A 26,064-nucleotide genomic window follows, 5' to 3' on the forward strand; every position below is an offset into this window, starting at 1 on the left:
GGGGGTTAAATGAGCTGTAAATGAATTTGAAATAATTAATAGAAGTATAATAGAATTAATAGGGAAGGTAGGGAGGGGTTAAAGAAAATAAAAGAAAATGATGACTTATTCCAAAGCCTCCAGGCTGTCCAGGAGCTGGTTGACGTGGCTCCCGACCAACTCCCACACGGCTGCGGCCACAGATACAGGGTCCTCGTACACAGACTCCTCCAGAGCAAAGATGGCCCCCAGGAAGCGCATCAGTGCGTTCTGAAAGCAATCAGAAGAAGAGGCTGTTGTCAAAGGAGGCAAACAAAACCCTTAAATCTACACCATGTCTGCTCTGAATGTCTGGAGGAGAAGCTTTGAGGTTCTCTCTTCTGTTTTGTAAAGAATTCTGAGGGTTACCTGGACCAGGAGCTGGTACTGCTGAGCCCCAGCACTGCTCTGCTCGGTGGTAGCAGAGAAAGAGGAAATCATGGCCATGAGATGATCCAGAAATCCCCCAGCCATCTGCAACAGTGTGAGAAATGGTACAGATGTGAGAAAGGCTGCTTAGTTCTGTGTAGGCTCTAATATCTAGAACACAACACACGCAAGAACTGAAAACGTCTCTTACCGGACAGATCGGAGGTCTCCCTCCAGCCTGAAGACCAAGGATCACCACCTCATAGACGATGTCTATAAAGTTGAAGTGCTGAATCTGAGAGTAGGAGGAAACACCAGGGTCAGAAGAACCATCCATTTTTCTACGAGGTACAAAGGTTTTCACTCAAGCCTGGTTAATGAAACTCACCCCAATCTGCGCCAGCTCCTCTTCAATTCCTTGATGGCAAGAAGGATCCTGAGCCAACGCAAGCAGTCGGTCGTACGCCAGCAGGAAGACGACCAGATTCTGCAGGATGAACAGAGAGATGTTTAAAATCACATTCATTCATTTTCATCACAGTGTTTTAAGTGTTTCGTGTTCATGTAGTTACCCTGTCGTTGAGATCGGCCAGGTCACTGAGAACTGCCTTGCCGGCCTCACAGACGTACTCTCTGCGCTCCGCGTCGCTCAGCAGGAACTACAGGAATGAAGAACGGGATGTTAGAGAAGGAAGAACACAAGACACAACTGAAGACCTTGAGATGTGAAAAAGTACTTTCATGGGTTGCCACTTACAGTGAAGGCCAGACGCAGGGCATTCCGCTTTGGGGAGGTTCCTGATCCCCTGAATGGTTGAGAAGGCACTGTGGGAAAAAGAGCAAATCTCCCATTTCAGAATCAACACAAACACCTCAATTCTGTTTACAGTGTACAGAACTTAAGCGGCTGTGACACTTACTGCAAAGCGGGCACCTCCCTCGCTGCAGCGTTGCCTCCAGTCGCCTGTAAGACCAAATATTCCACTTTATTTAATGCTGAACAGAATTGGAAACGGTACGACGACGCCTCATAACACTAGTGTGATTAGTTTTACCTCAGGAGCTGGTCCGGGCTGAGGCCAGTCAGAAGAGCTGGACTCCTGCTGAGGCTCTGGCTGGCAGGTGGTGTCCTCAGGCCATGAGTTGGCAAAGGAGGTCCACCCTGATACGTGTGGAGCACCTGTAAAACAAACAACACACACTCTATACATCACATCTCAAGCTGGGGAGAAGTGTAGCGTGTTGGCTTTCTGAGGTACGTTCTACAAGAACATGCAGATCAGTTCTGACTAGAACGTGCTAAAGTTACCTGAAAGTCTCCAGATGATTTGGGGGTGGAGCGCTTGGTGAAGCGGCCGGACACTACACGGTGCAGGTGACCTTCGATGCGCTACAAAGACACAGGGCATTACCCTGTGAGTCAAAGGCCATGAGGAAGCTAGACTTAGGAGAACGTGGCTGAGACGTCTTACCTCAGCAAAGGTCACCTGTGCTGCCGATGCGAACCAGATGGGGGCCTGAAAGAGAGAGGTTAGAGGGTTCATATGAATCACGTGAAGAATAATTAATTACATATAAAAAATAATAGAGTAACAGAAACAACTAGAAGTGGAAGAGTTTATCTACCTCCTCAGAAGGTAGAAGAAGGTTGAAGAAGTCGTTGGTGAGGATCCACCACGACTGGGTCACGTCCCCCCGCATCAGGAGCACGTGGTGTCGGCGCACACAGATCTTCTGCAGAATAAAAAAACACACGCAAGTAAGACGCAAAGCTCCAGATACGAGTAACTATACCAAAGGATTCCTCACCTGCTGGTGTGGGTTGAGCCACAGTCTGTAGGAGAAGTGCTAACTCTACCACATAGGAACCATACAGACACGAGTAACCGTACTAAATGAGGGTTCTTCCCCACAGGAGGAAGTGCATACCTGGTTGTCCCGGATGTACCACCGCCGGTAGGAGAACCTAAGGGTCCAGATGGAACTGAGCACATCCTTGGGGCAATGATCCAGGATCAGCTGCTCCAGAAAGCGCCTGGGACACTGCAATGAGACACGGCAGAAAGACTGCAATGATCTGCATCCTATTAAATCATCTCTGCAGTATAAAGTATCTAGAACCTCCCAAATTCCAGTTAAACCAACTGCATCATTTCTCTTACCCGGTACGGAATCACAGATCCAAACGGAGGGCTGAGGGTAAGCTGTCCGTCCTCCGCAGTGATGACCAGATGAATCGCTGGGTCTGAAAAAGAGAAACAGTGAAGACACCCCTCCTATCTTGAATACAGGACAGTGTGAGTCACATCCTCCATCTTGTAAACCTAGCTAACCTAGCTAAGTACCCTAGCTAACTTAGCTAGCTAGCTTCAGACAGACCTCTGTTTCGCTGCTTAGCTTCTCCAACACTCAAATACACAAACACAGCTAGTGAGCACATTTTTACATGAGTCTATCTTTCGGCTTTAACGCTTTAAAGAGCTCTAGCTACCTTCTGCTGCGGTCTGGACAGCGGCATTGACGGTCCTCGGTGTCCGCTGTCGATCTCGGGACCTGCGGGCAGAGAGGACATAATAAGCTCCGGCAGTGGCAGCTGCGACCCCAGCTGCGAACAGGAGGGGGCGCAAACGGAGCTCCACCGCCGGGGGGCAAAGAGCGAAGACGCTGCGCATCGTGGAAACAGCTGAAGTCGCTCTTCTAGAAGGAGATGGAGGGTCCTCGTTGAAGGAGGTGGAGGGTCCTCGTCGAAGGAGGTAGAGGAGTCCTCGTTAAAGGAGATGGAGGGGTCCTCGTTAAAGCAGGTGGAGGGGTCCTCGTCGAAGGAGGTGGAAGGGTCCTCGTTAAAGGAGGTGGAGGGGTCCTCGTTGAAGCAGGTGGAGGGGTCCTCGTTAAAGGAGGTGGAGAGGTCCTAGTTGAAGGAGGTGGAGGGGTCCTCGTCGAAGTTGTTGAGGTGGTTCTAGAGGAAGAAGAAGGAGTGGAGCTCGTCCAAAATGCAGCTGTTGTAGAGATGTAGTTGCTGCAGAAGAAGCAGGAGTTGGTCTCGTCGAAAAAGCTGAAAAGTTCTCAGAGGAGCAGAAAGAGCAGCTGAGCGCTGTGGGGGTCGGTAAACGACTGAGGCTCAACGTTCGTTCTACCGTTCTAGATTGTGACCTGGGTTCCACCTACGTTCTCTTACAGTTTAAAGGGAAACATGTTCAGTGTCTCCATGGCGACAGAGAGCGAAAATAACAGGGTTATCTAGAAAGGAGTTCAGGGACTAGTGAGGTTCTCCATTTACACTGAGGACTGAGTTCCCCACCCTCAGGTTCTGCACACAGTAGCGCTAAGAACCACGTTTGTCCCCAAGAAGTAGCTAGAAGTACCTCTATATCTGTTCTAGATCTGTTTCTGAGAAGCAAGACAGCTTTTTTTGTGATCAAGAATTTTTATTTCACAAAACAACCAACAACAAGGGTATGGGGGCAACAGACGACTCCAAGCGAAGTCCAGGAGTAGTTCAGTTTTGTAGGATTGCCTTTTTAGCTGCAGTAAATCCAGTAAATGTCAGACCCTCAGTATCGTGCTCTCCCCCAGGGGGGTTGCGAGCTGCCTCCCACAGGCCCAAATAAGGACTTCTGTTCTATTTCCGTTCATGTGTGTCGATTCAGAGACTCGGTTCGTGTTCGTTTACGTTCATGTGTGTTTGGTTCAGTTCGTTTGTGTTCACGTGTGTTTCGGTTTTGATTGTTTTTGTTCCTTGTTTAAGTCATGCGTTTCACCTGAGGCTGGCGGTACTTAAGGAGCCTGGACGTCTTAGTCCGAGGCCAAATTGCATGTTTGGAACCGAGAGGCAGCTCGAGAGGTGTGTTAGGACCAGCTTCTGTTCGACTTCCTTGTTCGTAAGCAGGCCATCCGGCCATCCAAGGACTCAGCGAGGCTCGCTCACTCTCAGCCAAGATAGACCCATGACTCTCATTCCAGCTAGGCGACCCACGCTCACACAGTAGTACCACGTTTGGTCGGCCTAGCCGTTTTTGGTTCTGCAGCTGGTCTCCTAGCTCTCTTCCCTTCATTTAGAAGTAGTCTCAGCGCCGGTCTAGCGTGTCTTTAGTTCACCCCTGGTTGCCCCAGGCTCTGCCTGCAGGTTTTCGTTAGAGTCCCCCAGTCTTAGGTGTGTTTGTTTTCGCCCTCTGGTTTTTCAAGTTTGTGTCGTGTTCATCTGTATGCCTTTGTGTTCATCCCTCTGTGTCTGGCCTAACCCGCCATGACAGTAAACAGTAGTTTATTCTGTATGACCTTTAACCCTATATTGGAGTTGTCATTCCGGAGACTCAAACATGGGTCATAATTTCACTCAATTTCCAGTAAATCAGACAACACTGAATTGATCTATTTCCAGAGTTTTCCCAGAACATATTTAAAATGGACCAGCAGCAGTGTTGGTACATATATGACAATGATTGGTAGTTTGGAGCTTCATTTTAAATCTTCTATATGGTGTCAGGTATGCTCTGTGAATGACCTTAAAATCAGTAAGTTGATGTGTTACATTTTTGGAAGGCCTGTTAAGATCAGACCAAGTAGTTCCCCATTCTGGAGTATGATTTAAGGCAGCAAGCTCTCTGTTCCATGATGCAGCAACTGAAAGAGGTTTCATAGTAGCTTCAATCAACTTGCGGTAGATCCTGGATACACATCCTTTGGAGGGCATATATGGTTGGATCCGATCCAGCTATGGGAAAGCACCATGGAAGCCCATAGGTTTTTAACCCTGAAATGCTCTATAAAACATCAAATTCCTTCATTACAGATTGAATGGAGACATCCACGCTGTCTAAACACAGAAGAATGTCATCAGCATAAAGCGAAATAAAGTTGCTGTGATCTTGAATTGTGATAGGAAATATTGAGGATTGTTGAACAGCTTGTGCTAAAGGTTCTAAAGACAGACAAAATCAATGGGGGGAGATTGGACACCCTTGTCTAGTCCCACGCTCTAGCTGAAATGCAGGGGACATTAGATTGTTGGTTAATACTGATGCTGCAGGAGAATGATACAGTGTTCGCAGCACTGAAATAAACGTTGTACCCAAACCCAAAATGTTCAGGGACTGCTCACATATAACTCCACTCAGCCTATCAAAGGCTTTCTCCACGTCCAAAGAGAGAACTGCACAAGAGCTAGGAAATGTAGGTGCAGCGTCCAAAATCTGAAATAATCTCCGGATATTATCTGAGGCAGGACGGCCATTTATGAACCCAGTTTGGTCTTCCCTTATTAAAGCATGTTCCACAGTTTCCAACAGCAAAGAGAGAACCTTAGCAAATAATTTGACGTCGCTACAAATAAGAGAAACAGGCCTGTAGCTTGAACATTGTAACAGGTCTTTTCCTTTCCAGGAATCCAGTATAAGAGGTCCCACTAAATCCCAAAGTTCCACATACAAATCAGGTGGGGAGCCATCCAGACCCAAAGCAAGAGAGCTGTGTGGAGAAACTGCTCACTCAGGTGAAAATCTCCAATGAACAGTTTTTGTTGTGGTTTTAAATCACTTCAGCATGCTTCCAATAATGAGCTTCAGTCTAAAAGACAAATTCAGTGGAGATGCTGGGGATTGAACCCAGGACCTCATACATGCAAAGCATGCGCTCTACCACTGAGCTACATCCCCGAATTGCTGCAGGTTGTTGACAATGTGCCCATGTGACAAGCCAAAGCTTTAAACTTACAGTGAGGGGAGAGTTAAAATCCTGCATAGTCAGCATTTTTAACATAGTAAGCTGGAACATCATATATGATGGGGAATGCAAAAGCTACCAGCAAAGTGACATTGGGCAGAATCTTCCAAGAAAGAAGGCACGGACAGGGGTCGAACCCATGATCTTCGGTTTACGAGACTGACGCCTTACCACACGGCCACCACGCCAGCTCACCAACTGTGCTAGTCCCATGACTAATAGCCTCAACCGGTCTCCTGACAATTCTTGGCTGACTCAATGAATAAAATTCTTGCTAAATGCTCAGTTTGACCTTTTAGCAAACGTTGGTGTGACCTCTGCTTCAGTACAAGAATGTGCATATACTCTCATCCTGGGCACCTTGCAACACATGCGGCAGAATTTGTCTAGAACTAAATATCTGGTTTGTGTTTCTCTGAAGTTGCAAAGAAATACTCTAATAGGTCAGACAATGGAGAAAAATTCCTGATCCTCGTAGTCTGAAGTTGCAAAAACCTGCCCAGCAGGTTATAACATGGAGATGCAGGTGATTGAACCCTGGACCTCATACATGCAAAGCATGCGCTTTACCACTGAGATACATCCCCACTGCCAATCTTCTGTTTACGGAACCAGAGAGCATGAGTAAAAGTAAGACATTCAGCAAAGATGGGGAGGATTTGATTGACATGTAATAAAAGCTCCCATTAAGCTTCTTTTTGCTTGGAAAAGGCATGAACGGGGATTGAACCCGTAATCTTCGGTTTACAAGACCAACGCCTTGCCACTTGGCCATCACGCCCACAGCCTTGGTTTTTAATTGGCGTGGAAGCACTGCACAAATGTACCTGTAAAACAACAGGAGTTAATTACCTGAGCATAACAGTAAACATTCTTCTGATACTGTCTCAGAACATGCAAATCAAGCAAGTTCCTCCAGCTGCAAATGCCTTTTTAATGAAAAGTTTTTGTTGTGGTTTTGATTCACTTTCAGCATGCTTCCAATAATGAGCTTCAGTCTAAAAGACAAATTCAGTGGAGATACTGGGGATTGAACCCAGGACCTCATACATGCAAAGCATACGCTCTACCACTGAGCTACATCCCCTCTGCCAATCTTCTGTTTGAGGAACCCAAGAGCATGAGTAAAAGTAAGACATACAGCAAAGACGGGGAGGATTTGATTAACATGTAATAAAAGCTCCCATTAAGCTTCTTTTTGCTTGGAAAAGGCACGAATGGGGATCGAACCCGTGATCTTCGGTTACCTGAGCATAACAGTAAAAATTCTTCTGATACTGTCTCAGAACATGCAAATCAAGCAAGTTCCTCCAGCTGCAAATGCCTTTTTAATGAACAGTTTTTGTTGTGGTTTTGATTCACTTCAGCATGCTTCCAATAATGAGCTTCAGTCTAAAAGACAAATTCAGTGGAGATGCTGGGGATTGAACCCAGGACCTCATACATGCAAAGCATGCGCTCTACCACTGAGCTAAATCCCCAACTTGCTGTAGGTTGTTCACAATGTGCCCATGGGACAAGCCAATGCTTTAAACTTACAGTGAGGGCAGAGTTAAAATCCTGCATAGTCAGCATTTTAACATAGTAAGCTGGAACATCATATATGATGGGGCGTGCAAAAGCTACCAGCAAAGTGACATTGGGCAGAATCTTCCAAGAAAGAAGGCACGGACAGGGGTCGAACCCATGATCTTCGGTTTACGAGACCGACGCCTTACCACACGGCCACCACGCCAGCTCACCAACTGTGCTAGTCCCATGACTAATAGCCTCAACCGGTCTCCTGACAATTCTTGGCTGACTCAATGAATAAAATTCTTGCTAAATGCTCAGTTTGACCTTTTAGCAAACGTTGGTGTGACCTCTGCTTCAGTACAAGAATGTGCATGTACTCTCATCCTGGGCACCTTGCAACACATGCGGCAGAATTTGTCTAGAACTAAATATCTGGTTTGTGTTTCTCTGAAGTTGCAAAGAAATACTCTAATAGGTCAGACAATGGAGAAAAATTCCTGATCCTCGTAGTCTGAAGTTGCAAAAACCTGCCCAGCAGGTTATAACACGGAGATGCAGGGGATTGAACCCTGGACCTCAAACATTCAAAGCATGCACTTTATCACTGAGCTACATCCCCTCTGCCAATCTTCTTTTTGAGGAACCCAAGAGCATGAGAAAAAATAAGACATTCAGCAAAGATGGGGAGGATTTGATTGACACGTAATAAAAGCTCCCTTTAAGTTTCTTTTTGCTTGGAAAAGGCACGAACGGGGATCGAACCCGTGATCTTCGGTTTACAAGACCGACGCCTTGCCACTTGGCCATCGCGCCCACAGCTTTGGTTTTGAATTGGCGTGGAAGCACTGGACAAATGTACCTGTAAAAGCAACTGGAGTTAATTACCTGAGCATAACAGCAAACATTCTTCTGATACTGTCTCAGAACATGCAAATCAAGCAAGTTCCTCCAGCTGCAAATGCCTTTTTAATGAACAGTTTTTGTTGTGGTTTTGATTCACTTCAGCATGCTTCCAATAATGAGCTTCAGTCTAAAAGTCAAATTCAGTGGAGATGCTGGGGATTGAACCCAGGACCTCATACATGCGAAGCATGCGCTCTACCACTGAGCTACATCCCCAACTTGCTGTAGGTTGTTGACAATGTGCCCATGGGACAAGCCAAAGCTTTAAACTTACAGTGAGGTAAGAGTTAAAATCCTGCATAGTCAGCATTTTAACATAGTAAGCTGGAACATCATATATGATGGGGCACGCAAAGGCTCCCAGCAAAGTGACATTGGGCAGAATCTTCCAAGAAAGAAGGCACGGACGGGGGTCGAACCCATGACTTTCGGTTTACGAGACCGACGACTTACCACTTGGCCAACATGCCAGCTCATCAACTGTGTTAGTTCCATGACTCTATGCCTCATCCGGTCTCCTGAGAATTCTTGGCTGACTCAATGAATAAAATTCTTGCTAAATGCTCAGTTTGAACTTTTAGCAAACGTTGGTGTGACCTCTGCTTCAGTACAAGAATGTGCATGTACTCCCATCCTGGGCACCTTGCAACACATGCGGCAGAATTTGTCTAGAACTAAATGTCTGGTTTGTGTTTCTCTGAAGTTGCAAAGAAATACTCTAAAAGGTCAGACAATGAAGAAAAATTCCTGATCCTTGTAGTCTGAAGTTGCAAAAACCTGCCCAGCAGGTTATAACACAGAGATGCAGGGGATTGAACCCTGGACCTCATACATGCAAAGCATGCGCTTTACCACTGAGATACATCCCCACTGCCAATCTTCTGTTTACGGAACCAGAGAGCATGAGTAAAAGTAAGACATTCAGCAAAGATGGGGAGGATTTGATTGACATGTAAAAAAAGCTCCCATTAAGCTTCTTTTTGCTTGGAAAAGGCATGAACGGGGATCGAACCAGTGATCTTCGGTTTACAAGACCAACGCCTTGCCACTTGGCCATCACGCCCACAGCCTTGGTTTTTAATTGGCGTGGAAGCACTGGACAAATGTACCTGTAAAACAACAGGAGTTAATTACCTGAGCATAACAGTAAACATTCTTCTGATACTGTCTCAGAACATGCAAATCAAGCAAGTTCCTCCAGCTGCAAATGCCTTTTTAATGAACAGTTTTTGTTGTGGTTTTGATTCACTTCAGCATGCTTCGAATAATGAGCTTCAGTCTAAAAGTCAAATTCAGTGGAGATGCTGGGGATTGAACCCAGGACCTCATACATGCGAAGCATGCGCTCTACCACTGAGCTACATCCCCAACTTGCTGTAGGTTGTTGAAAATGTGCCCATGGGACAAGCCAAAGCTTTAAACTTACAGTGAGGGCAGAGTTAAAATCCTGCATAGTCAGCATTTTAACATAGTAAGCTGGAACATCATATATGATGGGGCACGCAAAGGCTACCAGCAAAGTGACATTGGGCAGAATCTTCCAAGAAAGAAGGCACGGACGGGGGTCGAACCCATGACTTTCGGTTTACGAGACCGACGACTTACCACTTGGCCAACATGCCAGCTCATCAACTGTGTTAGTTCCATGACTCTATGCCTCAACCGGTCTCCTGACAATTCTTGGCTGACTCAATGAATAAAATTCTTGCTAAATGCTCAGTTTGAACTTTTAGCAAACGTTGGTGTGACCTCTGCTTCAGTACAACAATGTGCATGTACTCTCATCCTGGGCACCTTGCAACACATGCGGCAGAATTTGTCTAGAACTAAATGTCTGGTTTGTGTTTCCCTGAAGTTGCAAAAACCTGCCCAGCAGGTTATAACATGGAGATGCAGGAGATTGGACCCTGGACCTCATATATTCAAAGCATGCGCTCTACCACTGAGCTACATCCCCTCTGCCAATGTTCTGTTTGAGGAACCCATAAGCATGAGAAAAAATAAGACATTCAGCAAAGATGGGGAGGATTTGATTGACACGTAATAAAAGCTCCCATTAAGCTTCTTTTTGCTTGGAAAAGGCACGAACGGGGACCAAACCCGTGATCTTAAGTTTACAAGACCAACGCCTTGCCACTTGGCCATCACGCCCACAGCCTCTGTTTTGAATTGGCGTGGAAGCACTGGACAAATGTACCTGTAAAAGCAACAGGAGTTAATTACCTGAGTATAACAGTAAACACTCTTCTGATACTGTCTCAGAACATGCAAATCAAGCAAGTTCCTCCAGCTGCAAATGTCTTTTTAATGAACAGTTTTTGTTGTGGTTTTGATTCACTTCAGCATGCTTCGAATAATGAGCTTCAGTCTAAAAGACAAATTCAGCGGAGATGGTGGGGATTGAACCCAAGACCTCATACATGCAAAGCATGCGCTCCACCACTGAGCTACATCCCCAACTTGCTGTAGGTTGTTGACAATGTGCCCATGGGACAAGCCAAAGCTTTAAACTTACAGTGAGGGCAGAGTTAAAATCTTGCATAGTCAGCATTTTAATATAGTAAGCTGGAACATCATATATGATGGGGCATGCAAAAGCTACCAGCAAAGTAACATTGGACAGAATCTTCCAAGAAAGAAGGCACGGACGGGGGTCGAACCCATGATCTTCGGTTTACGAGACCGACGCCTTATCACTTGGCCACCATGCCAGCTCATCAACTGTGCTGGTCCCATGATTCTATGCCTCAACCGGTCTCCTGATTATTCTTGGCTGACTCAATGAATAAAACTCTTGATAAATGCTCAGTTTGAACTTTTAGCAAACGTTGGTGTGACCTCTGCGTCAGTACAAGAATGTGCATGTACTCCCATCCTGGGCACCTTGCAACACATGCGGCAGAATTTGTCTAGAACTAAATGTCTGGTTTGTGTTTCTCTGAAGTTGCAAAGAAATACTCTAATAGGTCAGACAATGAAGAAAAATTCCTGATCCTCGTAGTCTGAAGTTGCAAAAACCTGCCCAGCAGGTTATAACATGGAGATGCAGGGGATTGAACCCTGGACCTCATACATGCAAAGCATGCGCTTTACCACTGAGATACATCCCCTCTGCCAATCTTCTGTTTAAGGAACCCAAGAGCAGTAAAAGTAAGACATTCAGCAAAGATGGGGAGGATTTGATTGACATGTAATAAAAGCTCCCATTAAGCTTCTTTTTGCTTGGAAAAGGCACGAACAAGGATCGAACCCGTGATTTTCGGTTTACAAGACCAACGACTTGCCACTTGGCCATCGCGCCCACAGTCTTGGTTTTTAATTGGCGTGGAAGCACTGGACAAATGTACCTGTAAAACAACAGGAGTTAATTACCTGAGCATAACAGCAAACATTCTTCAGATACTGTCTCAGAACATGCAAATCAAGCAAGTTCCTCCAGCTGCAAATGCCTTTTTAATGAACAGTTTTTGTTGTGGTTTTGATTCACTTCAGCATGCTTCCAATAATGAGCTTTAGTCTAAAAGACAAATTCAGTGGAGATGCTGGGGATTGAACCCAGGACCTCATACATGCAAAGCATGTGCTCTACCACTGAGCTACATCCCCAACTTGCAGCAGGCTGTTGACAATGTGCCCATGGGACAAGCCAAAGCTTTAAACTTACAGTGAGGGGAGAGTTAAAATCCTGCATAGTCAGCATTTTAACATAGTAAGCTGGAACATCATATATGATGGGGCATGCAAAGGCTACCAGCAAAGTGACATTGGGCAGAATCTTCCAAGAAAGAAGGCACGGACAGGGGTCGAACCCATGTTCTTCGGTTTACAAGACCTACGCCTTACCACTTGGCCACCATGCCAGCTCATCAGCTGTGCTAGTCCTATGACTCTATGCCTCAACTGGTCACCTAACAATTCTTGGCTGACTCAATGAATAAAATTCTTGCTAAATGCTCAGTTTGACCTTTTAGCAAACGTTGGTGTGACCTCTGCTTCAGTACAAGAATTTGCATGTACTCCCATCCTGGGCACCTTGCAACACATGTGGCAGAACTTGTCTAGAACTAAATGTCTGGTTTGTGTTTTTCTGAAGTTGCAAAGAAATACTCTAATAGGTCAGACAATGGAGAAAAATTCCTGATCCTCGTAGTCTGAAGTTGCAAAAAACAGCCTAGCAGGTTATAACATGGAGATGCAGGGGATTGAACCCTGGACCTTATACAAGCAAAGCATGCGCTCTACCACTGAGCTACATCCCCAACTTGCGGTAGGTTGTCGACAATATGCCCATGGGACAAGCCAAAGCTTTAAACTAACACCTAGGGCAGAGTTAAAATCCTGCATAGTCAGCATTTTAAACATAGTAAGCTGGAACATCATATATGATGGGGCATGCAAAAGCTACCAGCAAAGTGACATTGGGCAGAATCATCCAAGAAAGATGGCACGGACAGGGGGCGAATCCATGATCATCGGTTTACGAGACCGACGCCTTACCACTTGGCCACCATGCCAGCTCATCAAACTAGCTAGTCCCATGACTCTATGCCTCAACTGGTCACCTAACAATTCTTGGCTGACTCAATGAATAAAATTCTTGCTAAATGCTCAGTTTGACCTTTTAGCAAACGTTGGTGTGACCTCTGCTTCAGTACAGGAATGTGCATGTACTCCCATCCTGGGCACCTTGCAACACATGTGGCAGAATTTGTCTAGAACTAAATGTCTGGTTTCTTTTTCTCTGAAGTTGCAAAGAAATACTCTAACAGGTCAGACAATGGAGAAAAATTCCTGATACTCGTAGACTGAAGTTGCAAAAAACAGCCTAGCAGGTTATAACATGGAGATGCAGGGGATTGAACCCTGGACCTTTGTTGGGTAAGAGTTGGGTAAATAGCTGACCATTCACTACCTTCACTGCAATGAAAGCTTTATAAGGACTTTAAATCTGTCCATGTGGAATAGAAAAAAATACTCTGCCTTTTAAACCTCCTGCAAAACAGCTGTTGTGTCAGAAATGACACGATTCGAACAAGTCACCCTATTTGAGGTCATCATATATGTGTACGTGTGGGCTTGAATCTAAACCTAAGCAAATAAGGTCTAAGAGCTCTAGTCAGTTTATGGCCCAACATCAAAACCCCAGAAATCTTCCTCAACTGGCATGACGATGTACAGCAAGACAACAGCTTCTATCCCCAACTTTCAGGCAGAGCAACACAGTCCAGTAGTTCAGCCCATTTGAGAACAGTGTTGTTGGAAGTGATGAAGCACACGTACATTTTCTACCAGCGCGGTTTCTGTCTCTACCTGTGATGTGGTTACCGTACTGGAACACCTGGAGACTGGAACACACTGTCCTCACTACCTTGTCTAGAAAAATGCGCTGAGATAGAAAGAGCGAAGAGAAAAAAGAGCTGCAGAGAGTTTGTTGAGTAGAAATGACCTTATGCCATACGGGGTCATCCTCTGGACAACTGTTCTCTCGGACACTCCGAACGACTGCGCTCTGTCTCCAGCGGTGTGGCCCAAAAGGAGGTGAGCCTCGATTCTGTTCGGAGGGCAAATGTAGGATGGACGTCCAGCGTCGGCTTCGTGAGCTGAACTACACCATCCATTATTCCCTCCAGACCAAATAGGAGGTAGTCGTTTCGCGTGACTCTGAAAGATCCTCCGCTAATGATCTTTAATTGTCTGCAGTGGCTCGTCAAAAACGGCATCAGTAACTCAGGACTGCTTCGAATAAAGGAACATCCACAACTCGCAGCTTGTCGCTGGTATTATCCGCCAAAGGGATGTTCCACTGATGCCACTCTACAGTGACATGCGGCGAGTGCTACGCTGTGGGCTCTTGCTGAATGAAGCTAGGACAGCCACTGATGTTTCTTCATTAGTGACAGTTTTCATGCGTCCACATTTTGGCAAATCCAACACTGAACCAGTTTCACGAAACTTGGCAAGCAGTTTGCTAACTGTGGGAGATGGGTGGTCTCGTAGGGTGTCTTGCATTGAAATCTGCTGCAATGACCCGGGTACTGTGTTCACCAGACATCAACACAATTTCTATCCGCTCCTCACGTGTTAACCTCTGCGACATGTCAATGGCTGTAAACAAAGAGAAGCTTGTAAATAACTCATGAAAGAATAAAGTTACGTTAAAACCAAGCACACCATTGTTTTTCTTGTGAAATTCTCGATACGTTTGATGTGTCACATGACCCTCTTCCCATTGAAAAAACTAAAGTTGGATCCAAAATGGCCAACTTCAAAATGGCCGCCATTGCCACCACCCATCTCAAATGACTCGTATGCCCCCTCTCATATACCAATGTGCCACAAACACGAAGTTAATATCACCAACCATTCCCATTTTATTTAGGTGTATCCATATAAATGGCCCACCCTGTAGAAGTCCACTTAACACTGAATAAGGGTGAAGGGGAAGGAGCTTAAAAGTATCAGCTATATCGTCCTTAGCCAACAGTGCGCCAAGACCCGTCACCTTAATGAGCCTAATAGCATCATCCACAGAAGCATAGAACAAGGAAAAGGTTTGAGCAGAAAACAGTCATTAACACAAGCAACACAATCAGAATGAGGCGAGAACCAAACGGTTCTTCCATGAATATCTGCAAGTAGCCACGCCTAAGGAAGGAACCTGAAAAGGAGCAAACGGAGGGGACTTAAAAGGGCCAATCAAATGACCTTTATTCACCTCATGGTCGATGAGTGCAGTAACAACGTGAGGTTTAGAGAAAGCAGACTGAAGGTTCCTAGAGACATAGGAAGAGGACAGAGGGTACAGGACCCCGACCCAAAAGCCCAGAGAAAGCCCTGTGAGTGAATAATCAACAAAACAATGATCAGGGTGCACAGAAAGAAAAGAGGAAAGGACAGGAACGGCCACAGGGGTGGAAGACACACAGACTTGAGGAGGGGTCGTTAAAATGATTACACAGAGGATGACCCCCGTGGGAAAGGTATGCCGCCTGTCCAGAGAAGCGCTCACAGATTCAGCACCAGGGGGAGCACCCGGGACGCCACCAAGGCAAACCGGAACAGGTGAGCACTCAATGACAGCCAAAATGGCGGACAAACAGCTCCGTGTCCACAACAGACCAATCCAGACGAGAGTTAAACAGTGCAATAAAAGACGCTGACTTTGCAGAGAACAACTTATGATACTCATAACCTTGAATGATGTCAGATCTCAACCGAAAGGAAACCGCCACAGCGGTGGGAGGAACAAAAGGCCTATCCAAAGGCACTTGGTTCACGAGCACGGAGGGTGCAGGCCCAGAAGGTGCCCCAACAATGTCCAGAGCGAGAGGGCTACCCAGAGCATTAGACGTCAGGAGCCGCAGATCCTCGAGAGACAATAGCATTAGTAGAAATGACCTTATGCCATACGGGGTCATCCTCTGGACAACTGTTCTCTCGGACACTCCGAACGACTGCGCTCTGTCTCCAGCGGTGTGGCCCAAAAGGAGGTGAGCCTCGATTCTGTTCGGAGGGCAAATGTAGGATGGACGTCCAGCGTCGGCTTCGTGAGCTGAACTACACCATCCATTATTCCCTCCAGACCAAATAGGAGGTAGTCGTTTCGCGTGACTCTGAAAGATCCTCCGCTAATGATCTTTAATTGTCTGCAGTGGCTCGTCAAAAACGGCATCAGTAACTCAGGACTGCTTCGAATAAAGGAACATCCACAACTCGCAGCTTGTCGCTGGTATTATCCGCCAAAGGGATGTTCCACTGATGCCACTCTACAGTGACATGCGGCGAGTGCTACGCTGTGGGCTCTTGCTGAATGAAGCTAGGACAGCCACTGATGTTTCTTCATTAGTGACAGTTTTCATGCGTCCACATTTTGGCAAATCCAACACTGAACCAGTTTCACGAAACTTGGCAAGCAGTTTGCTAACTGTGGGAGATGGGTGGTCTCGTAGGGTGTCTTGCATTGAAATCTGCTGCAATGACCCGGGTACTGTGTTCACCAGACATCAACACAATTTCTATCCGCTCCTCACGTGTTAACCTCTGCGACATGTCAATGGCTGTAAACAAAGAGAAGCTTGTAAATAACTCATGAAAGAATAAAGTTACGTTAAAACCAAGCACACCATTGTTTTTCTTGTGAAATTCTCGATACGTTTGATGTGTCACATGACCCTCTTCCCATTGAAAAAACTAAAGTTGGATCCAAAATGGCCAACTTCAAAATGGCCGCCATTGCCACCACCCATCTCAAATGACTCGTATGCCCCCTGAGAACAACAGCAGAGACGAGAAAAGACTTCAATAAGGACTGGAGCCGAGACAGCTTATGGACAAGCAGAGACATCAACAGGAAATCAAGCAACAGAAAATCGTCCAAAAGATGCAAAACAAATGTCAGCTTTACAGCAAAACAGAACCGAGAAGAGTACTTAACACCGGCTCAAAAGGTCTTTGAAGGAAGAACTTTGCTGTGCCTTGCGGGACGAAGGCACCGAGGGCACATAGACTTGGGGAGAGGTTGTTAAAATGATCACACAGAGGAATACCCCTGTAGGAAAGGTACGCCGCCTGTCCAGATATGTGCTTACAGATTCAGCACCAGGGAGAGCGCCCGGGACAACACCAAGGCAAACCGTGGGGCAAAGGGCAGGCACCTGGCTGTGAGACCCACACATGGAACAAGAAATGGCGGGCCAACAGCTCCGTGTACACAACAGACCGATCCAGACGATTTAAACGAGTTAAACGACGAGTTAAACAGTGCAATTAAAGACACTGAGTTTGCAGAGAACTACTTATGATACTCATAACCTTGAATGATGTCAGATCTTAAGATCTGACATCAGATCTCCCTGCAAATACTCTAATCAGAACATGCTGAAGAAGCGTGGTCTTAGTGTTGTGCTGTCTCTCAGTGGTGGTAGCCACCTGAGTCAGCTGCAGTGTTGAGGCTCCATCACACCAACAGAGATAGAAAAGTAAAAGAAAGAAATGTGGGGTTAGATGGACTATACTGGACTTTTTTATCTACACAGGATTCTCTAATACCAAAAATAAACTTACAGAAATTAATCATTTACTTACAGGAGGATGTGGTGAAGGCCAGTCAGTCCAGCAGAGTCGGACTGAACTGACTGAATGCAGACACACATCATACAGAGGAAGGAAACAGAAATGTGGATTTAGATGGACTGTATTTGGCCTTTTAATTTACAAACAGTTCTTTAATACTGACAATATACAGAAATGGACCATTTACTTACAGGAAGGTGGGGTGGAGGCCAGTTCGTCCAGGAAAGCTGATGCACTAGTGGTGGTCCCAAAATCTTCCTGAAGCCTGAATCAGTGTCAGCTGCAGTGGTGAGGCTCCATCACACCGATGTACAGAGATAGAAAAGTAAAATAAAAAATTGTGGGGTCAGGTGGACTGTATTTAACCTTCTCTTCTAAACAGAGTGCTCTAATACCAAAAATGAACTTACAGAAATGAATCAGTTACTTACAGGAGGATGTGGTGAAGGCCAGTCAGTCTAGCAGAGTCGGATTGAACTGACTGACTGAGGCTCCATAATGCAGACACACATCATACAGAGGAAGGAAACAGAAATGTGGGGTTAGATGGACTGCATTTGATCTTCTCATCTACACAGAGTTCTCTAATACTGACAATAAACAGATACTGAAATTAATCGTTTACTTACAAGAGGGTGTGGTGGAGGCCAGTCAGTCCAGCAGAGTCGATGCACTACTGGACTGACTGGATTGAGCTAATCGATGTGGAATAAAATGGAGATCACAGCTGCCTGTCCTAGAACTCCAATATGGAGGCTCCATCAGAGAGAAAAGGGAAAAACAGAAATGTGGGGTTAGACGTACTGTGTTTGGCCTTTTACTTTACAAACAGTTCTTTAATACTGACAATAGACAGAAATAGGACTATTTACTTACGGGAAGGTGGGGTGGAGGCCAGTTCGTCCAGTAAAGCCGATGCACTACTGGACTGACTGGCCTCAGCTAACAGGTGGTGGAATAAGTGGTGGTCCCAAAACCTTCCTCTAGCCTGGATCAGTGTCAACTGCAGTCCTGAGGCTCCATCACACCGATGTACAGAGATAGAAAAGTAAAAGACAGAAATGTGGGGTTAGATGGACTGTATTTAACCTTTTAATCTACACAGAATTCTCTAATACCAAAAATAAACTTACAGAAACTGTTTATTTACTTACGGGAGGGATTGGTGGAGGCCAGTCAGTCCAGCAGAGTCAGACTGAACTGACTGATTGAGGCTCCATAAAGCAGACAAACATCATAAAGAGGAGGGAAACAGAGATATAGGGTTAGATGGGCTGTAATAGATCGCATAATTTAGACACAGTTCTTTAATACTGACAATAAACAGATACTACAATGGATTGTCTACTTACGGGTGGGTGGGGTGGAGGCCAGTCAGTCCAGCAGAGTCGATGCACTGCTGGACTGACTGGTTTGAGCTAATCGATGTGGAATAAAATGGACATCACAGCTGCCTGTCCTAGAACTCCAGTATGGAGGCTCCATCAGAGAGAAAAGGGAAAAACAGAAATGTGGGGTTAGACGTACTGTATTTGGCCTTTTACTCTACAAACAGTTCTTTAATACTGACAATAAACAGAAATGGACTTTTTACTTACGGGAAGGTGGGGTGGAGGCCAGTTCGTCCAGTAAAGCCGATGCACTACTGGACTGACTGCCCTCAATTAACAGGTGGTGGAATAAGTGGTGGTCCCAAAACCTTCCTCAAGCCTGGACCAGTGTCAGCTGCAGTGTTGAGGCACCATCACACTGAATGTACAGAGAGAAAAGGAAAAGATAGAAATGTGGGGTTAGATGGACTGTATCTACACAGAGTTCTCTAATACTGACAATAAACAGATAATGAAATAAAAAGCGTGAAGAGTGACCATGTGAGACTGTAAGCTTTGCGAGTGGACGGGGCTAAGCCTTTTGTCATGTAACTTTTTGCAGAGTCTAATAGTGAGTACTATAGTACTATAGTGAGCTCTATAATTCAGGATTAAAAGAGAGGTTTGCTGATATGGAGTTGGATCTTGATGTGCTGAAGGTTCGAGACGCCTGAAATCCTGCAACCCAAAACGGGAAAGACCATCAGCGACAGAATTGCATTGTCCCGGAATATGTTCAGCAGTTAATATGAAATAATGAATAACCGATTGCCAAGTTAAACGCCTCAGTCATAATTTAAGTGCACAAGGATTGTCCTCTATTAATAATCGAGACAACAGCTTCATTGTCCCAAAATAATTGAATCCGTCTCCAGCTTTCACCCCAGAGGACACTAGCCACAACTACGGGATACAACTCGTGAAGCGGCGAGGATACAGATCCAATGGTGAGTTGACTGAACTCAGACGGCCATTTCTCAGCAAAGCATTGACGAGAAAAAACTTCAATAGGGGCTGGAGCCGAGACAGCTTATTGACAGGCAGAGACGCCATCATGAGGCCCGAATCCAACAGGACGCCCAAAAATTCCAGAGAAGTGGAACACACGAAACACTCCAACCAAAACATCCAATGCAGAGCCTCGGGAAGACAGGAAATCAAGCAACAGAAAATCGTCCAAAAGATGCAAAACAAATGTCAGCTTTACAGCAAAACAGAACCGAGAAGAGTACTTAACACCAGCTCAAAAGGTCTTTGAAGGAAGAACTTTGCTGTGTCTTGCGGGACGAAGGCGCTGAGGGCACATAGACTTGGGGAGGGGTTGTTAAAATGATTACACAGAGGAATACCCCTGTAGGAAAGGTACGCCACCTGTCCAGAGAAGTGCTTACAGATTCAGCACCAGGGAGAGCGCCCGGGACAACACCAAGGCAAACCGTGGGGCAAAGGGCAGGCACCTGGCTGTGAGACCCACACATGGAACAAGAAATGGCGGACCAACAGCTCCGTGTCCACAACAGACCGATCCAGATGATTTAAACGAGTTAAACGACGAGTTAAACAGTGCAAAAAAGACGCTGACTTTGCGGAAAACGACGTTTGATACTCATAACCTTGATCTCAACCGGGAGCAAACCACCGCAGCGGCGGGAGGGACAAAAGCCAATGCTGCTGATGCTGCATTGGAGTCTCTTGATAGAACTTTCACTAGAGCTTTCATTTCTCTAATACTGACAGATGGTGGAATACAATAGACATCATTACTGGAAGGGTTTCCCTAATGTGTGAGATCATATGGTGAATGGAAATCCATGCAAATACTCTAATCAGAACATGCTGAAGAAGCGTGGACTTAGTGTTCTGCTGTCTCTCAGTGGTGGTAGCCACCTGAGTCAGCTGCAGTGTTGAGGCTCCATCATACCAACAGACAGAGATAGAAAAGTAAAAGAAAGAAATGTGGGGTTAGATGGACTATATTGGACCTTCTTATCTACACAGAATTCTCTAATACCAAAAATAAACTTACAGAAATGAATAATAATTTAATAAATTAACAGGAGAGTGTGGTGAAGGCCAGTGAGTCTACCAGAGTCGGATTGAACTGACTGATTGAGGCTCCATAACGCACACACATCATACATAAGAGGGAAAAAATGTGGGGTTAGATTGACTGTATTAGGTCTTCTCATATACACAGAGTTCTCTAATACTGACAAAACACAGATACTAAAATTAATCGTTTACTTACAAGAGGGTGTGGTGGAGGCCAGTCAGTCCAGCAGAGTCGATGCACTGCTGGACTGACTGGATTAAGCTAGTCGATGTGGAAATGGACATCACAGCTGCCTGTCCTAGAACTCCAGTATGGAGGCTCCATCAGAGAGAAAAGGGAAAAACAGAAATGTGGGGTTAGACGTACTGTATTTGGCCTTTTACTCTACAAACAGTTCTTTAATACTGACAATAAACAGATACAGAAATGGACCATTTACTAACAGGAAGGTGGGGTGGAGGCCAGGTCGTCCAGTAAAGCCGATGCACTACTGGACTGACTGGCCTCAGTTAACAGCTGGTGGAATAAGTGGTGGTCCCTAAACCTTCCTGTAGCCTGGATCAGTGTCAGCTGCAGTCCTGAGGCTCCATCACACCGATGTACAGAGATAGAAAAGTAAAATAAAAAATTGTGGGGTCAGGTGGACTGTATTTAACCTTCTCTTCTAAACAGAGTGCTCTAATACCAAAAATGAACTTACAGAAATGAATCAGTTACTTACAGGAGGATGTGGTGAAGGCCAGTCAGTCTAGCAGAGTCGGATTGAACTGACTGACTGAGGCTCCATAATGCAGACACACATCATACAGAGGAAGGAAACAGAAATGTGGGGTTAGATGGACTGTATTTGATCTTCTCATCTACACAGAGTTCTGACAATACTGACAATAAACAGATACTGAAATGAATCGTTTACTTACAAGAGGGTGTGGTGAAAGCCAGTCAGTCCAGCAGAGTCGATGCACTGCTGGACTGACTGGTTTGAGCTAATCGATGTGGAATAAAATGGACATCACAGCTGCCTGTCCCAGAACTCCAGTATGGAGGCTCCATCAGAGAGAAAAGGGAAAAACAGAAATGTGGGGTCAGACGTACTGTATTTGGCCTTTTACTCTACAAACAGTTCTTTAATACTGACAATAAACAGAAATGGACTTTTTACTTACGGGAAGGTGGAGTGGAGGCCAGTTCGTCCAGTAAAGCCGATGCGCTACTGGACTGACTGGCCTCAATTAACAGGTGGTGAAATAAGTGGTGGTCCGAAAACCTTCCTGTAGCCTGGATCAGTGTCAACTGCAGTCCTGAGGCTCCATCACACCGATGTAGAGATAGAAAAGTAAAAGACAGAAATGTGGGGTTAGATGGACTGTATTTAACCTTTTGATCTACACAGAATTCTCTAATACCAAAAATAAACTTACAGAAACTGTTTATTTACTTACGGGAGGGATTGGTGGAGGCCAGTCAGTCCAGCAGAGTCAGACTGAACTGACTTATTGAGGCTCCATAAAGCAGACACACATCATAAAGAGGAGGGAAACAGAGATATAGGGTTAGATGGGCTGTAATAGATCGCATAATTTAGACACAGTTCTCTTATACTGACAATAAACAGATACTACAATGGATTGTTTACTTACGGGTGGGTGGGGTGGAGGCCAGTCAGTCCAGCAGAGTCAATGCACTACTGGACTTACTGGCCTGAGCTAACAGATGATGGAATAAGTGGTGATTCCAAAACCTTCCTGTAATCTTGACCAGAGTCATCTGCAGTGTTGAGGCTCCATCACACCGATGTACAGAGACAGAAAATTAAAAGAAAAAAATGTGGGGTTAGATGTACTGTATTTGACCTTCTCATCTACACAGAGTTCTCTAATGCTGACGATAAACAGATAAAGAAATTAACCGTTTACTTACGGGAGGGTGTTGTGAAGGCCATTCATTCCTGGACTGACTGATTGAGGCTCCATAACGCAGACGCACGTCATATAGAGAAAGGAAACAGAAAAGTGGGGTCAGAGGGACTGAAATTAACAGTCTACAGACACAGACATCTAATACTGACAAATAAATAGAACAAATATACATGGAAATGAATTAAATAAATGACTCACAGTATTGTTTGGGGGGATGTGCTGGACCCCAGTCAGTCTAGTAGAGTCAGGGCACCTGCAAAGAAACAGAAAAAGAGTGGAGAGGCACTGCAAAAGTTTTAAAACACAAAATGGACAAATTCAACTACAAATAACACTGAATTACAGAAAATTAATAGAAAAAATCCTCACCTTATTTAATAAAAGCACAAACACAACCTATATTACAACATACTAGAGAATTTATTAATTAATAAATATACTTATATTAATTAAACATTAATAATAAACATACAAAAAAATCCTCAGATATTTTAAAATTAATATATTAAAACTATATTAAATAGGGGGAAGTCTTAGAGTGGGGGTTAAATGAGCTGTAAATGAATTTGAAATAATTAATAGAAGTATAATAGAATTAATAGGGAAGGTAGGGAGGGGTTAAAGAAAATAAAAGAAAATGATGACTTATTCCAAAGCCTCCAGGCTGTCCAGGAGCTGGTTGACGTGGCTCCCGACCAACTCCCACACGGCTGCGGCCACAGATACAGGGTCCTCGTACACAGACTCCTCCAGAGCAAAGATGGCCCCCAGGAAGCGCATCAGTGCGTTCTGAAAGCAATCAGAAGAAGAGGCTGTTGTCAAAGGAGGCAAACAAAACCCTTAAATCTACACCATGTCTGCTCTGAATGTCTGGAGGAGAAGCTGTGAGGTTCTCTCTTCTGTTTTGTGAAGGATTCTGAGGGTTACCTGGACCAGGAGCTGGTACTGCTGAGCCCCGGCACTGCTCTGCTCGCTGGTAGCAGAGAAAGAGGATATCACGGCCATGAGATGATCCAGAAATCCCCCAGCCGTCTGCAACAGTGTGAGAAGTGGTACAGATGTGAGAAAGGCTGCTTAGTTCTGTGTAGGCTCTAATATCTAGAACACAACACACGCAAGAACTGAAAACGTCTCTTACCGGACAGATCGGAGGTCTCCCTCCAGCCTGAAGACCAAGGATCACCACCTCATAGACGATGTCTATGAAGTTGAAGTGCTGAATCTGAGAGTAGGAGGAAACACCAGGGTCAGAAGAACCATCCATTTTTCTACGAGGTACAAAGGTTTTCACTCAAGCCTGGTTAATGAAACTCACCCCAATCTGCGCCAGCTCCTCTTCAATTCCTTGATGGCAAGAAGGATCCTGAGCCAACGCAAGCAGTCGGTCGTACGCCAGCAGGAAGACGACCAGATTCTGCAGGAAGAACAGAGAGATGTTTAAAATCACATTCATTCATTTTCATCACAGTGTTTTAAGTATTTCAGGGGTTTTAGATCGTGGTCATGTGGTTACCCTGTCGTTGAGATCGGCCAGGTCACTGAGAACTGCCTTGCCGGCCTCACAGACGTACTCTCTGCGCTCCGCGTCGCTCAGCAGGAACTACAGGAATGAAGAACGGGATGTTAGAGAAGGAAGAACACAAGACACAACTGAAGACCTTGAGATGTGAAAAAGTACTTTCATGGGTTGCCACTTACAGTGAAGGCCAGACGCAGGGCATTCAGCTTCAGGGGGAAGTTCCTGATCCCCTGAATGGTTGAGAAGGCGCTGTGGAAAAGGAGGAAATCTCCCATTTCAGAATCAACACAAACACCTCAATTCTGTTTACAGTGTACAGAACTTAAGCGGCCGTGACACTTACTGCAAAGCGGGCACCTCCCTCGCTGCAGCGCTGCCTCCAGTCGCCTGTAAGACCAAATATTCCACTTTATTTAATGCTGAACAGAACTGGAAACGGTACGACGACGTCTCATAACACTAGTGTGATTAGTTTTACCTCAGGAGCTGGTCCGGGCTGAGGCCAGTCAGAAGCGCTGGACTCCTGCTGAGGCTCTGGCTGGCAGGTGGTGTCCTCAGGCCATGAGTTGGCAAAGGAGGTCCACCCGTCATCGCCGATGACCAGGTCCTGATACGTGTGGAGCACCTGTAAAACAAACAACACACACTCTATACATCACATCTCACGCTGGGGAGAAGTGTAGCGTGTTGGCTTTCTGAGGTACGTTCTACAAGAACATGCAGATCAGTTCTGACTAGAACGTGCTAAAGTTACCTGAACGCCTCCAGATGTTTTGGGGGTGGAGCGCTTGGTGAAGCGGCCGGACGCTACACGGTGCAGGTGACCTTCGATGCGCTACAAAGACACAAGGCATTACCATGTGAGTCAAAGGCCATGAGGAAGCTAGACTTAGGAGAACGTGGCTGAGACGTCTTACCTCAGCAAAGGTCACCTGTGCTGCCGATGCGAACCAGATGGGGGCCTGTAAGAGAGAGGTTAGAGGGTTCATATGAATCACGTGAAGAATAATTAATTACATATAAAAATAATAGAGTAATAGAAACAACTGGAAGTGGAAGAGTTTATCTACCTCCTCAGAAGGTAGAAGAAGGTTGAAGAAGTCGTTGGTGAGGATCCACCACGACTGGGTCACGTCCCCCCGCATCAGGAGCACGTGGTGTCGGCGCACACAGATCTTCTGCAGAATAAAAAAACACACGCAAGTAAGACGCAAAGCTCCAGATACGAGTAACTATACCAAAGGAGTCCTCACCTGCTGGTGTGGGTTGAGCCACAGTCTGTAGGAGAAGTGCTAACTCTACCACATAGGAACCATACAGACACGAGTAACCGTACCAAATGAGGGTTCTTCCCCACAGGAGGAAGTGCATACCTGGTTGTCCCGGATGTACCACCGCCGGTAGGAGAACCTAAGGGTCCAGATGGAACTGAGCACATCCTTGGGGCAATGATCCAGGATCAGCTGCTCCAGAAAGCGCCTGGGACACTGCAATGAGACACGGCAGAAAGACTGCAATGATCTGCATCCTATTAAATCATCTCTGCAGTATAAAGTATCTAGAACCTCCCAAATTCCAGTTAAAGCAACTGCATCATTTCTCTTACCC

At 45.5% G+C, this 26,064-nt stretch overlaps 11 non-coding genes across 11 annotated transcripts; all 11 read right to left on the reverse strand.

The window, feature by feature from the left end:
* Positions 1 to 5,966: 5,966 nt before the first annotated feature.
* On the reverse strand, positions 5,967 to 6,038 carry trnaa-ugc (transfer RNA alanine (anticodon UGC)). The gene has a single exon. It is a non-coding gene; the product is annotated as a tRNA-Ala (tRNA).
* Positions 6,039 to 6,814: 776 nt separating this feature from the next.
* Positions 6,815 to 6,886, reverse strand: trnat-ugu (transfer RNA threonine (anticodon UGU)). Its single transcript has one exon. It is a non-coding gene; the product is annotated as a tRNA-Thr (tRNA).
* A 234-nt stretch (positions 6,887 to 7,120) lies between these two features.
* trnaa-ugc (transfer RNA alanine (anticodon UGC)) lies at positions 7,121 to 7,192 on the reverse strand. The gene has a single exon. It is a non-coding gene; the product is annotated as a tRNA-Ala (tRNA).
* A 576-nt stretch (positions 7,193 to 7,768) lies between these two features.
* Positions 7,769 to 7,840, reverse strand: trnat-cgu (transfer RNA threonine (anticodon CGU)). The gene has a single exon. It is a non-coding gene; the product is annotated as a tRNA-Thr (tRNA).
* Positions 7,841 to 8,167: 327 nt separating this feature from the next.
* On the reverse strand, positions 8,168 to 8,239 carry trnas-uga (transfer RNA serine (anticodon UGA)). The gene has a single exon. It is a non-coding gene; the product is annotated as a tRNA-Ser (tRNA).
* A 122-nt stretch (positions 8,240 to 8,361) lies between these two features.
* Positions 8,362 to 8,433, reverse strand: trnat-ugu (transfer RNA threonine (anticodon UGU)). The gene has a single exon. It is a non-coding gene; the product is annotated as a tRNA-Thr (tRNA).
* Positions 8,434 to 8,667: 234 nt separating this feature from the next.
* Positions 8,668 to 8,739, reverse strand: trnaa-cgc (transfer RNA alanine (anticodon CGC)). Its single transcript has one exon. It is a non-coding gene; the product is annotated as a tRNA-Ala (tRNA).
* Positions 8,740 to 9,514: 775 nt separating this feature from the next.
* trnat-ugu (transfer RNA threonine (anticodon UGU)) lies at positions 9,515 to 9,586 on the reverse strand. The gene has a single exon. It is a non-coding gene; the product is annotated as a tRNA-Thr (tRNA).
* A 233-nt stretch (positions 9,587 to 9,819) lies between these two features.
* On the reverse strand, positions 9,820 to 9,891 carry trnaa-cgc (transfer RNA alanine (anticodon CGC)). Its single transcript has one exon. It is a non-coding gene; the product is annotated as a tRNA-Ala (tRNA).
* A 1,271-nt stretch (positions 9,892 to 11,162) lies between these two features.
* On the reverse strand, positions 11,163 to 11,234 carry trnat-cgu (transfer RNA threonine (anticodon CGU)). Its single transcript has one exon. It is a non-coding gene; the product is annotated as a tRNA-Thr (tRNA).
* Positions 11,235 to 12,057: 823 nt separating this feature from the next.
* Positions 12,058 to 12,129, reverse strand: trnaa-ugc (transfer RNA alanine (anticodon UGC)). Its single transcript has one exon. It is a non-coding gene; the product is annotated as a tRNA-Ala (tRNA).
* Positions 12,130 to 26,064: the final 13,935 nt, after the last annotated feature.

This window comes from Salminus brasiliensis, chromosome 6 (genome assembly GCF_030463535.1).
Source record: "Salminus brasiliensis chromosome 6, fSalBra1.hap2, whole genome shotgun sequence".
NCBI classification, from domain to species: Eukaryota; Metazoa; Chordata; class Actinopteri; order Characiformes; family Bryconidae; genus Salminus; species Salminus brasiliensis.